We start from the raw sequence: 13,624 nt of genomic DNA, 5'->3' as shown, positions 1-13,624 counted from the left end.
CAATGTTTTTTTTTTTGTTATAGCAGTAAACAAACAAACAAGCAAACCAAGAGAGTCGTCAGTGATGAGGGTTTTTTTTTATGTTATTCCAACTCTTTTCATTTTACAGAGTGGTTTTAAATCTATCTCTACCTCCTTCTCCCTCTTCCTCTTCTTCTCCCTCTCTCTCTCGCTCCCCCTCCCCCCTGTATGTGTGTGTGTGTGTGTGTGTGTGTGTGTGTGTGTGTGTGTACCCCTTTACCACAGCTTGTGAGGTAGGGCAGGGACAGCATCAACATCCCAACATTATTAATAATGCTTTCACTTCTGTACTGTGGTGGAGAAAGTTGTGAGTCATGGAGGATAAATGGCTGGCTTAGGACCAAGTACATAGTAATCAAACTGAGATGGTCATCATGACAGATTCATTTAATTTTGCTGCACATAAAAACAAAATACAGAGATAAGAGTGTGTTGAGAAAAGAGCCATTCACAAGATGTTTACTGGAGAATTGTCTCACTGTCGAGTACAACTCCTTTCTACCAGAGCTGTTAGCTAGCTAATATCTTCATCCAATGACCCCACATCATTAGATGATTTCAGTGGTAAATTTGATGCCATACGTGCAGACCTGGGATGGCCTTGTGCTTCTCCTTGGGTGTTTGGGTGTTATTGTAACAGAGACAGTTATAACTGATCACCAATGGGTTCTGTGGCTAGTGACAGTGCTTCTAGTACTACAGGAAAGAGAGAGAGAGAGAGAGAGAAAGAGAGAGAGAGAGAGAGAGAGAGAGAGAGAGAGAGAGAGAGAGAGAGAGAATATCACATCAAGAAGGTTGTTCCCAAAGGGCAAGTGTGACAAGGGTCAGTGGTTAAGGGGGCATCTGACATTGTTTGAGGTAATCTGTCTCCATTCACCCTGATCCAAGAGAGCCTCAAGGACCCATTGCACTTGACAGATTTCAGTTGTTGTAATTTTCCTTTTTAAAACGCATTTTTCCTTTTAAAAATTTAATGAAGTGCTGCCACTTTTCTAATGTTTTAAATGGTTGATCTTTTTTTGAAAGCTGGCACAGAAATGGTTATAAATGTTAATACTTAAAATACTGTATTAGGAAAAATCCAAAAAACTATATGAGAGGATGGATGTATATATGAGAGGATGGGTGCATCATGAGAGGGCGGGTGCATGTATGAGAGGACAGGTGCATATTTAAGAGGACAGATGCATATATGAGAGGATGGGTGCATATATGAGAGGATGGATGCATATATAAGAGGACAGATGTATATAGGAGAGTATAAGTGTTCCCTGCTGGGCTGGCATTTTGCTTATCTATGAATGGCAAAGAGAGAGATGTTTTGGTCATATCAAGGCATTTAACCTCTTTGCTTACTGAACCAGTGTGCTGTATGTCAGAGCCAGGATCTTGTTGCGTTAGATACCCACATTTGCCGCTGCATCTTTAGATTAGTTTCCATCTTTAGAGGTGTCAAGTTGCATGATACTAAGTGTGCTTAATCAAGGCAGACAAGACACAACTCTAAGTGAAACATCCGGCAATCAAGTTAAGGTTGTTTTGAGGTAGTATCAAGCTGTGCAGCCCTTGTTGGTTTGGAATTGCTTGCTCTATAGGATATTTTAGCCCCTTACCTGGAGTGATATCTTCCTCTGTTCCTTTGAGGTGCTGGGATTACAGATGTGAGCCACTATGCCCTACACAAGGTTAGGTTTTGAAGTAACACTAGGAATTTGGGATAGATTTCTCCTGGCTGTTGTTTATTATCCTAAGAACTTGCCTTAGGCTTCAGAGGCTAAAGTTGCTGCTTGTTGGAGGGAGATCCCTCTCTGCTGACTCAATGAGAGTATTATAGGAGGGGTAGTAATGCCATTAGATTCCATAACTCCCTGGTAAACATATGTATTTTATGTGGTTTGTTAAATTGATGATATAATACAAGAACTACTGTCAGGGAGGTAAATGTTTGCAACATGAAGACGCCTTAATCACCCCCTACCCCCCTTTGGGAGAGCAGAATGGGATACACATGAAGACTTTATCATTGAAGCAAAAATTCCACATTTCATCCAAGATGATTGACCAGTGAGTTTTATTTAATAATTCAATAGAAATTATTTCATGACAATGCACCAAACCCAAATGTAAAAGAATAGATGAAAGGACGCACTTAAGAACAGGCAATTTGAAGCTTCAGTGAGACGAAAGGCAGAGAAGGAGATAGCTATTCAGTTTCCATTTGTAAGGACAGTGTACATTATGTCTAACTTAATGGAATTTTAAACATGTTTTTGGTTTTTGAGAGTTTCATATAATATATTCCTTTCATGCCCCTAGCTCTTCTCTGTCCCCCTCCAACTCGGAATCTTAAAAGCAACAGCAGCAGCAGCAGCAGCAACAACAACAAGAACAAGCAAATGAACCAAATAGACACAATTCTAGCCCCTTATGTGAGGTACTAGGTCCTGCATTGATGATGCCATGGATGGTATTATGTGTGATCTGGGAGAAAGAGGTTGAAGTGGCTGCTCATTGTTCCTCATCAGAGACCAATATAGGATGTCTGAATTTGGATGAGAGCTATAGAAAACTGGCGACCCTTTGATCAGAGAAGGTCATAGGTCTCATTGAATCTAGTCCCATCAATGACCATATGAGGAAACTGAGGCTCTAGCAGGGGAAGTAAGGTGCCTTATACATTGTTCCAGGTTGATTGCAGAATAAAGTATAAGCCACCTAACTGTCAATCTAGTGTCTGCCTCTATTTATAATACTTCAGTGTGATTTTGCTGTGGGGATTACTGAAATTAGGGTCATGAGATCCTAAACTAAGTGACTTGTATGTGTAGCTGTTGAGTAGGAGGAGCCTGGCTCTGTCTGGTTCTAGTCTGTGGACATAACTTTCAAAGCCTGTGCTGAAAAGGTTGAAAGGGGAGAGGGAGGGAACTTAAGAGAATTCTCAGGGAAGACCACTCTAAAGAGGTTGTATTTAAACTGAACTCCAAGGCCTTTGAGGAAGGAGGAACAATGTTAAAGATGGAAGAAGCCGGTCTGAGAGTTGCTCGGTCCCTCCGTCCACCAAGGTTAATTTGCCCTCGGGACTCTTGCTGGGGTCATTTCTTGACAGGCCCACTGCAGTCTGGTACTTTCAAGACACAAGTGCTCCATTGTGGTAGCTCTAATTTGGCAATTTGCTCCAGAGGCTCATGTCACGAAAGTTTTCTTAAAGCTTGTCTGTCTGCCATGTTTTCAGTAAGAGCAGGATGAATCAGAATGCAGAAGTAGTGGGAAGGAAATGAGTTAGGAATAACCGTGTAAATACCCGTAATCTCAGATTATGTGGAATACAGACAAATATTTTTTTCTAAGGTTTTAAAGATGCATCATGCTACAGAGATTCCTTGAAAGGTTTTCCTATGACCATCAGATGCATGTGTTGGCAGAGGTACAGAGATCAAAAGCAAAGAACTACTGGTTGTGAGAACTATAAAACCATCCCTCTATGTGTTAGGTCCTGGAACAAAGGCATGTCAGGCCAAGTTTGACTTCCTGCCCTGGGACTGAGTCGCCTTTGATTCTGCTCGTTCGCCTTTCCTGTTCAATATGTGATATACATAAAATGTCTATTCTTTTTTTTTTTTTAAAGATTTATTTATTTATTATATATAAGTACACTGAAGCTGTTCAGACACACCAGAAGAGGGCATCAGATCTCATTATAGATGGTTGTGAGCCACCATGTGGTTGCTGGGATTTGAACTCAGGACCTTTGGAAGAGCAGTCAGTGCTCTTAACCGCTGAGCCATCTCTCCAGCCCCCTAAAATGTCTATTCTTAAAAACAACAGAATTACAGTTTCATCAAAAGGATTTGTAAGGCATTTATGTTAATCCACATTCTCCATTGTATTGATCATCTCAGTGTTTTTGTTTTTGTTTTTTTAATTTGGGAGTGATTAAAAAAAGGTATGTTCATTGAAATATTGTATGAAGGTTGCCCTGTACTTAAATCCACTAAAAGACGATAGATTCAATATGTTGACTTCTTATTTTTCTTCTTTCTCATGCTTTTCAAGATATTGTTGTTTGATGTTCTTCAATGTTGGCCACTCAGAACTGGCAGGAAAGCACTGGGTCTGAGGTTGTTTGGTCTAGCAAACGAATTAGAAAGCACTTTACTAAAATAAAATCTTCGTATTCATTTGATTCTCTCTTTTTTTTTCCCTAGTTGAAATTCTTAGGACCGAATCATGTTCATATTGTCATCTGTCCAGTTAGGAATGCCATCTTGGTGGGATGGATGGAAGTGTCTGATGTCTGCATTTATTACCACCCCTAGAGCTACTGAAGTGATGACGCTTCTTTGTGGTGGTACAGTATGCTGTATGATATGCTGCCTCCCTAAGGACCTTCATGCAGGGCAGAGGTGATTATACCAAATCATTGGTGCTGCTATAATGTTCCGTACACCAAGATTAAACCACTGGATGAAGTAATGTGATTTTTCTTTCTTTCTTTTTTCTTTTCTTTTTCTTTTTCTTTTTCTTTTTTTTTCTTTTTTTTTTTTTTTTTTTTTTTTTTTTTTTTTTTTTTGCTTTGGAGAGCAGTTGGAGGGAAACCAGGATACAAACTACTGCCAAGTGGAACCTAATACTCCAGGGGACAAAGAGAAGACACTGTAAACTTACAAACATTACAAAACTGACCATCTGGGTTATATAGTAAACCACAACTTTCCGATTTGTTATGGTTTGAAGAATGACTTCATAACATGTGCCACTCCCCCTACCTTCCTCTGGCCCCAGAAAGCATTCTATTTTCATAAATGTACTTAACCCATTTCCTTTTTGATTTGCTTGTTTTTTTTTTTTTAAGTTCAATTCAGCAGTCATTAATTCAGGCATTCTGCTGTTTCTTTGCATTGAGACCTACCACGCAGTCTCACAGCCCTACTTCCACCTCAGCTGTGGTAAATATACCAGTATATAACCACCCAAGATGAATCAAATCAATGCAGACTCGACAGTAGAAAAACATCTTTCTGCCAGGATTCAGGAAACAAGAGCCTATTGCACTTATGTTTGGGAAACCCCGAGGCCTTAAAAATCCTAGTATTTCCATGCTTTGAGAGACCTGAGCAATAGTCCTGGCTTTTTTGTTTGTTTTGATCTTCCTGCTGGAGATGGAAACCAGAGCTCTGTCTACATTGTGCTATGCTCTGTTTGACAACCACGTTCCAGCCCCAGCTTAGTAGCTCCATCTTGCTAATGCCTTACATGTATCTTACTTAATTAGAATAGAATTTCCTCAAGCAGAAAATCACATTTATGTGCTAGCTACAATGTAACACCTCACAACTACCCATTGTCTCCACACCAAAAGGACAGCTCTGTGCTTGCTTGGGATTTCTATGGGTCTGGCTTTGAAACACTTGAAATTTAGGGAGGAAAATAGTTTTCAACCCTGCCTCCTTGGTAGGCTTGTAGGACTCTGAAGTTTTGCTAATTCTTCTTTTTAAAAAGTACAACCTTTTGAAACATAATTCACACTATAATATAGTTTACACATTTAAAGGGCAAAATTAAATTTTAGAGGTTGTGAATCCAAAACTGCAGTAAGTCTTAAAACATTTGTATGAGTCCCCAGAGACGCCCCGCATTCCTGAGCTCTTATACCTGGCCTTTCCGTTCTTCAAAGCCCTAGGCAACTACTAAACGGCTTCCTCTCCATTTGTGTGCTCTCTACCTTTAACATAAATGGACTCACAGGATATATGACTTTCTATTACTGGCTGATCTTTTATTATTGGCTTCTGGGCTCATCTGTGCTGTAGTATCTCTTAGTGCTTCACTGAAATGTGTTGATGAATGCCATTCCATTCTCTAGCTATGCTAGTTGACTTAGCCGTTTTGTAGTTAATGGTCCTTTGGGTTGTTTCCTGGTTTTGACTTGTGGACCATACTGCTCTGAACATTTGTGTATAGCCCTAGTGAAGCCACAGAGTTTCATTTGTGGTAAGTTGCTGTGTCATATGAAGTCTCAGTGCTTAACCCTCTGAGGAACCATTTTTTCACTCCCATTAACCCAATACAACTTCCCAGTTTCTCTGTATCCTTGTCAGTTCTTGGTAGTACTGCTATAATTACCTTTCATCATAACCATACTAGTCATAAGCACGCTAGTGGATATGAACTGATATGTCACCGAGGTCTTAATGTGTGTTTTCCTGCTGACTACTTAGGTTAGTCAGCTTTTTATCAGATGATTAATCATTTGTAGGTTTTCTTTGGGTGAAATATTTGCTTAAGTTCTTTTCCTATTTAAAAATTGTGCTACCTGGTTTTTTTTTCAGCTAATGAGTTGTAATTATCCTTGATATATTCTAGATGTGTGTCCACAAGCTAAAATCTTTGTAAAAATGGTCGACTATTTTGTAAGTTGCCTTTTTATTTCTGCCCCCTACATGCTGGGGATAGAGTCTAGGGCCTCATGTTAGCTAGACAAGTATGGTATCCCTGAGCCTCAAGTCTCAGTCTTCTTTTCACTTTCTTGGTGGAGTTCTTTGAAAACCAAAAGGCTTTCATCTTAATGTGTAGTTTATTTACTTTTCATTTTTTGTATTGATTTCATAGCTACAAAGCCATTGCACGTCATGAAGATTTATAGCTGTCTTCTAAGATCTCTATAGTTTTGCCTCTTCTCATACTTGTATATGATCCTTCAAGTTAAATTTTGCATATGGTATGAAGTAAGGGTCGAGTTTTATCCATTTGCAGTGGATATTGTTTTGAAACAGAATCATTTGGCCAGAAAGCTAGTATCGGTTGTACCTTTCCTATCTCACGGTAGCTCTGCATAGTGTAATTACTTCAGCAGGGCCACTATAAATTTGTTAGGCTGCCTTTAGCAATGGCGGTACCATAATCGCATTTTGGGATTCTACCTGTGATGACCTATTATTCATTTTTCAGCAAAGTTAGCATGAATTCACTTTCCAAAAACTACAGAATTACATTTTCACATGCTTGATGCATTGGCCACAGTATTTCATTGCGCAGAGGTAACTATTAGAATTACTGGGTTATTATTACCACTTAAATTTGTAAATCTCCTTTCAAGCCCCATGTTGAATGCTTGGTCCCTAGCTTATATATAGTACTACATATACTATTACTATATATACTACTGGACATGGGGCTCACTAGAGGACATAGGTCACTGAGATGTGCTCCTAGGAATTCTATATTGCTCTGGGTCCTTTCTGTTTCTGTCCTCTCCGCTTCCTGGCTTTGATAAGATAACAGTTTCTGTCACATGTCTCTACCACCGTGCCATCCTTCCTTACCACAGAAATTAACAGATCAAGATGAATGTGGACTAAAATCTTTGAGACCACAAGTCGAAACGTGTCCTTCCTCCCTTACGTTATCCGTATTAGATATCTTGTCATAGCAGTGAAAAGAAGCAATGAAACACAGAACATTATGATCAGAAAAGTGGGGTCATTGCTGGGACTGTTGGAGTGTGGTTCAGGAGTGTTTGGACTGGCTTTGTGAGAAGAATTAGGGCAAGTTGTAAAGGCAGGCTAGAGAGAGCCGAGAGTGCTCTAAGCAGAGCTTAATGGACTCTTCTAGTGGAAGCTCAACAGATCAGCATGCCTATAGGAATGATAGGAATGTGGACAGAAAAGACTACTCAGGAGGTTTCAAATTGCAGCAAAGACCTATTGGGAATTGGATCATTTGTATTACATCCTGGCAAAGAAATTCTCCAGACTTTGTCTATGCCCTAGGGTTCTGTTGGAAGCTGAGTTTTTTAATTTGTGATTACTGTTATTATTACTATTATTACTATGAATGTTTGTGCATGTATGTACTTGATATGTCGGGAAGATGCATGTGTTTCACAGCACACTTGTAAAGATCAGAAGACAACTTTGGGGAGATAGTTCTCTCCTTCCAACTTTGTGGTGATCAAAATCAAATTATTAGCCTTGCATAACAACTGACTCTACTGACTGAACCATTTAGTTGACACAAGAAGCTGAGTTTAAATGTAATGGACTATTTAATCTGGTACAGAAAACTACAGACAGCCCAGCATTCAGGATAATGCATGAATTTTGCTGGCTGCTTTTCTTTATGGGCACAATGAGAATCATAAGCAAAAGAGGAGCAGAAAGATTTGAGAAGCTTTTGGTTTGGCCAAAAAATAAGTATGTGCAAATTTGAGGCCAGTGATAATTTGGTTGCTTGTGTACTGTACTGTATTCCAGGATAATAAGAAAAATGACTTGAAGTTATTTCAGGAGTTGGCCAATCACCACTCATTACAAGATGTAAAAGAGCAAAAATCTTAGGCCAGGCAGTGGTGACCCACACCTTTAATCCCAGGGCTCAGGGGGCAGAGGTAGGTGGTTCTATGGTTCTCTGTGAGTTCGAGGCAAGCCTGGTCTACAAAGTGAGTTCTGGGGCTACACAGATAAACCCTATCTCAGACAACAAAACAAAACAAAAAATAGAGCAAAGTCTTTTGAAAGATTTCTTTCTTCCTTTCTTCCTTTCTTCCTTTCTTCCTTTCTTCCTTTCTTCCTTTCTTCCTTTCTTCCTTTCTTCCTTTCTTCCTTTCTTCCTTTCTTCCTTTCTTCCTTCCTTCCTTCCTTCCTTCCTTCCTTCCTTCCTTCCTTCCTTCCTTCCTTCCTCTCTCTCTCTCTCTCTCTCTCTCTCTGTCTGTCTGTCTCTCTCTCTTTCTTTCTTCCTTTCTTTCTTGGATGAAGAGATCGCTAAGATGTCATGCTCCCATATGGCCCCTTGAGGAAGGATTTCTCCAGGATTACCATCTAGATATTAAGTGAATACAGGATCTAAAGGATTCCAGCTCTAAGGTGAGTTGGGAACAGATCTGTGTGTCATCTATATGACAGTGTTATTTTTAGGTGTGTTTTATAAAAAGAAAGAAGGCAGGGCTTATCTTGGTGGAGATGCAGTAAGGTGTGGGGATAGGGAGTGCCTCAGCAGGCCCTGGTGAGTCACCCCTCCCTCCTGTACCAGCAAGGTATAGTACAGAGTAGAGTTTATTTGGGGCATGGGGAGGGGAGTTGAGGGGGTAGTAGAGACAGAGAAAGACATGGGGGGGCATGAGCACGTGGAGAGAGAGGGGGAGGGGAATTGGGAGTGAGGGGAAGAGGGTAAGGAGCAAAAGCAAGAGAAGAGAGCAAGAAAGATAGAGGAGAAGGCAAGCAGCTTTTGCCAGGTAACTGTGGGGTGGAGCCTACACTAAATGCCAACAATAGGCAAATAGGATGCAAGTGTTATAGATTAATGCTGGAAATTAGGTAACACACTGTGAAAGGAACGGAAAAGGTCTTAAGGGGATTTGAAAAGGAGAGGGTAATATTTATGTAACAGGAAAGCAGTAGGTATGCTGTGGGGGAGGCACTAGCAGGAGGAGGGTGGGGGTGATGGGACTGGGCATGAAGGAAAGCAGGTAAATAAGAACAAAGTGTGGGATATATTTATGAAAGTGCCATAATGAAACTCAAGTTGTTTTGTGTGCTAGTTTAAAAAAGATCGGAACGAAGAAGTATGGGGTCATGGAGGCCTGCATCTAGATTTCAAAGGAGACCCTAGGAGTCTGGGCCATGTGACAAGGTCAAAATCCATGCCTGTGACCCTTGAAAGGGTAATTCATGAAGTTGTGAGGATGAAACCTAAGCTGCACTAGAGACTCAGAGAAGTTGAGGATGCCAGGAACAGATCACTTGTGCTGAAGAAAACAGTCCAATGTCGTGAGCACATTATTAAATGAGAAGTGTAAGTCACTCCTTCCCAAAATATAAAGTATCCTTCCGCTGTTAGAAAGCTTATGCATGTGAGACACTAAACTATACCAGGGAGTAAAAAAATTTTTTTAATCGACCCAACTGTGTTTGGTCAAAAAATTGAAGGTGGGTTCGTGTCCCCATCACTCCCTGTCCATCTGTTAGAGGTGGTCTTTTTAGGTTCCATCTCCTCACTGTTGGGCATTTCGGCTAAGGACACCCCCATTGACTTTTATTATGTTTAGGTGTGTGCCATGAACTCATGAACTCATGATCTCTCCACGACTTTTAATATGAAGGGGTGTTTTTTTTTTTTTTTTTGGTCAAAGGCCTTCTCATCATCTAATGAGATGATCATGTGATTTTATTCTTTGAGTTTGTTTGTATAGTGGATTAAATTGATGGATTTTCATATATTGAACCGTCCTAGCTTCCCAGGGATGAAGCATGCCTGAGTGTAGTGAATGATATTTTTGCATTCATGATCATAAGTGAAATCAGTCTGAAGTTTTCCAGTTTTGTTGAGTATAGATTTTCGTAGTAAGATCTGATGATTTTTTGAATTTCCTCATTCTTTTTTGTTCTTTCATTTATGATTTTGTCAATTTGGATACTGTCTCTCTGCCTTTTAATTAGTTTGGCTAAGGGTTTATCTACTTGATTTCCTTATAGAACCAGTTCTATGTTTTGCTCACTCTTTATATTGTTCTCTTTGTTTCCAATTGGTTGGTTTCAGCCTTGAGTTACCTGTCATCTGCTCCTCGGGTGCATTTGTTTCTTTTTGTTGTAGAACTTATATGTGTGCTGTTAATTTGCTAGTATAGGATCTCTCCAGTTTCTTCATGAAGGCACTTAGTGTTTTGAATTTTCCTCTTAACACTGCTTTCATTGTGTCCCATCGGTTTAGGTGTACTGTGCCTTCATTTTCATTGAGTACTAGGAAGTCTTTAATTTCTTTATTTCTTCCCTGACCAAGTTATCACTGAGAAGAGAGTTGTTCAGCTTCCATGAGTGTGTGGGGTGTTTGTCGTTTTCGTGGTTGAAGTCCAGCCTTAGTCTGTGGTGGTCTGTTAGAATGCAGGGTATTATTTCAATCTTCATGTATTTTTTGAGGTTTGCTTTGTGTCTGATGGTCAATTTTAGAGAAGGTACTATGAGGTGCTGAGAAAAAGGTAAGTTCTTTTGTTTCTGGATGCAATATTCTCTAGATATCTGTTAAATCCATTTAGTTCACAATTTCTGTTAGTTTCACTGTGTCTCTGTTTAGTTTCTGTTTCAGTGATCTGTCCATTGGTGAGAGCGGGGTGTTGAAGTCTCCCACTATTAGTGTGTGATGTTCAGTGTGTGTTTTGAACTCTATTAAACTTTATTAAAGTTTCTTTTATGAGTGTAGGTGCCCTTGTATTTGGCGTGTAGATTATCAGAATTGAGACTTCTTATTGGTGGATTTTTCCTTGGATCAATATGAAGTGTCCTTCCCTATCTTTGTTTTGATGACTTTTGGTTGAAAGTCTATTTTATTGGATATTAGAATGGCTACTCCAGCTTGTTTCTTGAGACCATTTGCTTGGACAACTTTTTTTCAGCCCCTTATCCTGTGTCTGTCTTCGTCACTGAGGTGTGTTTCCTGTATGCATCATAATGCTGGGTCTTCTTTCTGTATCCAGTGTGTTAGTCTATGCCTTTTTTTAAAATTTTATTTACTGTATGTGTGCTCTATTGCATATACATCTGCCTGCCTGAAGAGGGCATCGGATCTCCCTATAGATGGCTGTGGGCCACCATGTGGTTGCTGGGAATTGAACTCAGAACCTCTGGAAGAGCAGCCAGTGCTCTTAACCTCTGAGCCATCTCTCCAGCCCCCAGTCTATGTTTTTTTATTAGAGGAATTGAGTCCAGTGATGTTGAGATACATTAATGACTAATACTGTTATTTTATGTTATTTTGTTGTTGGCGGCCATATTGTGTGTTTGACATTCTCTTCTTCTTGGTTTGTTGTGAGATGATTGCTTCCCTTTTTTCCCTTGGGTGTTGTTTCCCTCCTTGGGTTGGAATTTTCCATCCATTTCCCTTTGTAGCGCTGGATTTGTGGAAAGATATTGTGTAAATTAGGTTTTGTCATGGACTATCTTGGTTTCTCCATCTATGTTAATTGAGAGTTTTGCAGGATATAGTAACCTGGGCTGGCATTTGTGTTCTCTTAGGGTCTGTATGACATCAGTCCAGGATCTTCTGGCCTTCATAGTTTCTGGCGAGAAGTCTGGTGTGATTCTGATAGGTCTCCCTTTATATGTTACTTGACCTTTTTCCCTTACTGCTTTTAATATTCTTTCTTTATTTTGTGCATTTGGTGTTTTGACTATTATGTGACTGGAGGAGTTTCTTTTCTGGTCCAATCTATTTGGAGTTCTGTAGGCTTCTTGTATGTTTATGGGCATCTCTTTCTTTAGGTTAGGGAAGTTTTCTTCTATAATTTTGTTGAAGATATTTACTGTCCCTTTAAGTTGGGAATCTTCTCTCTTCCATATCTATTATCATGGGTTTTGTCTTTTCATTGTGTCCTGGATTTCCTGGATCTTTTGGGTTAGGAGCTTTTTGCTTTTTGCATTTCCTTTGACTGCTGTGTCAATGTTTTCTATATCTTCTGCCCTTGAAAGTCTCTTTTATATCTTCTATCTGTTGGTGATGCTTTTGTCTATTACTCCTGATCTCCTTCCTAGGGTTGATCTCCAGGGTTGTCTCTCTTTGTGATTCTTTATTGTCTATATTTCCATTTTTAGATCCTGGATGGTTTTGTTCAGTTCCTTCACTTGTTTGGTTGTGTTTTCCTGTAACTCTTTAAGGGATTTTTGTGTTTCCTCTTTACAGGCTTCCACCTATTTGCCTGTGTTTTCCTGTCTTTCTTTAAGGGAATTATTTATATCTTCCTTAACGGCCTCTATATTCTTCATGAGATAGGATTTTAGGTCAGAAACGTGTTCTTCCAGTGTGTTAAGGAATTCAGGACTTGCTGAGAACTGGGTTCTGATGATGGCAAATTACATTGGCTTTTGTTGCCTATGCTCTTATGCTTGCCTTTTGCCATGTGGTTATGTGTGGTGTTTCTTGAGTGTCTGGAATTGTTGCAGGCCACGCCAGAAGCAGGTTGAACTGTATGACCTGGGTTATATCAGGCCTCCTGGAAGTCAGGCAGTGCTGTCTCTTGTTAGAGCAGGTCTACCGTGTCCCTGGTTAAAGTGGTCTTCCTCTGCCCCTGGTAAGGGCAGATCTCCTGAGAACAAGCCAGTTTGTGGGACCTAGAATCAGGCATGCAGGTCTGCCACAGGTGCAGGTGGAAGTACAGACCAGAAGGGCATTGGGACTCAACAGATCTGGATAGATCCTACCTCTGCTGGGCTCTGTCGAGATCCAAGCTGGAATGGGTATTGGGGCAGTGGTATCACCTTTCTCCTTGTTTAGTGTAGACCTCCTGGGAGACAGGCTAGTCTGTGGGGTCAAGAAGCAGACATGCAGGTCTGCCACAGGTGCAGGTGGTGGTGCCCAGGTGGTAAATTTATAGCAAGAGATGAGAGGTAACAATTAAGAGACAAGAGTCTTCATTATATCATCACACCAGAACTGATTCCAAGCATGTTTGCTATAGTCTATTAAGAGTAAATCATTATATTCAACCCCACATTCAAAGAATGATGGCACATAAATGATTACAAGAACGGTGGGTCATCAGGAGCCAGCTACCTATCATTTCTGTCTAACTTTTAACATTCCACCTTGAAATCTAATAGCATTTCACATGGGGTATGAA

At 40.1% G+C, this 13,624-nt stretch overlaps 1 protein-coding gene across 8 annotated transcripts in view; it reads left to right on the top strand.

Annotated features, from left to right (window-relative positions):
• Hs6st2 (heparan sulfate 6-O-sulfotransferase 2) overlaps positions 1 to 13,624 on the top strand; it is a 295,165-nt gene that overhangs the window by 43,965 nt on the left and 237,576 nt on the right. The window lies entirely within an intron of this gene.

The sequence above is a fragment of the Rattus norvegicus genome, chromosome X (assembly GCF_036323735.1).
Source record: "Rattus norvegicus strain BN/NHsdMcwi chromosome X, GRCr8, whole genome shotgun sequence".
Lineage (NCBI taxonomy): Eukaryota > Metazoa > Chordata > Mammalia > Rodentia > Muridae > Rattus > Rattus norvegicus.
Note: the sequence above shows the minus strand (reverse complement) of the source record. Positions and strands in the feature narration are given on the sequence as shown.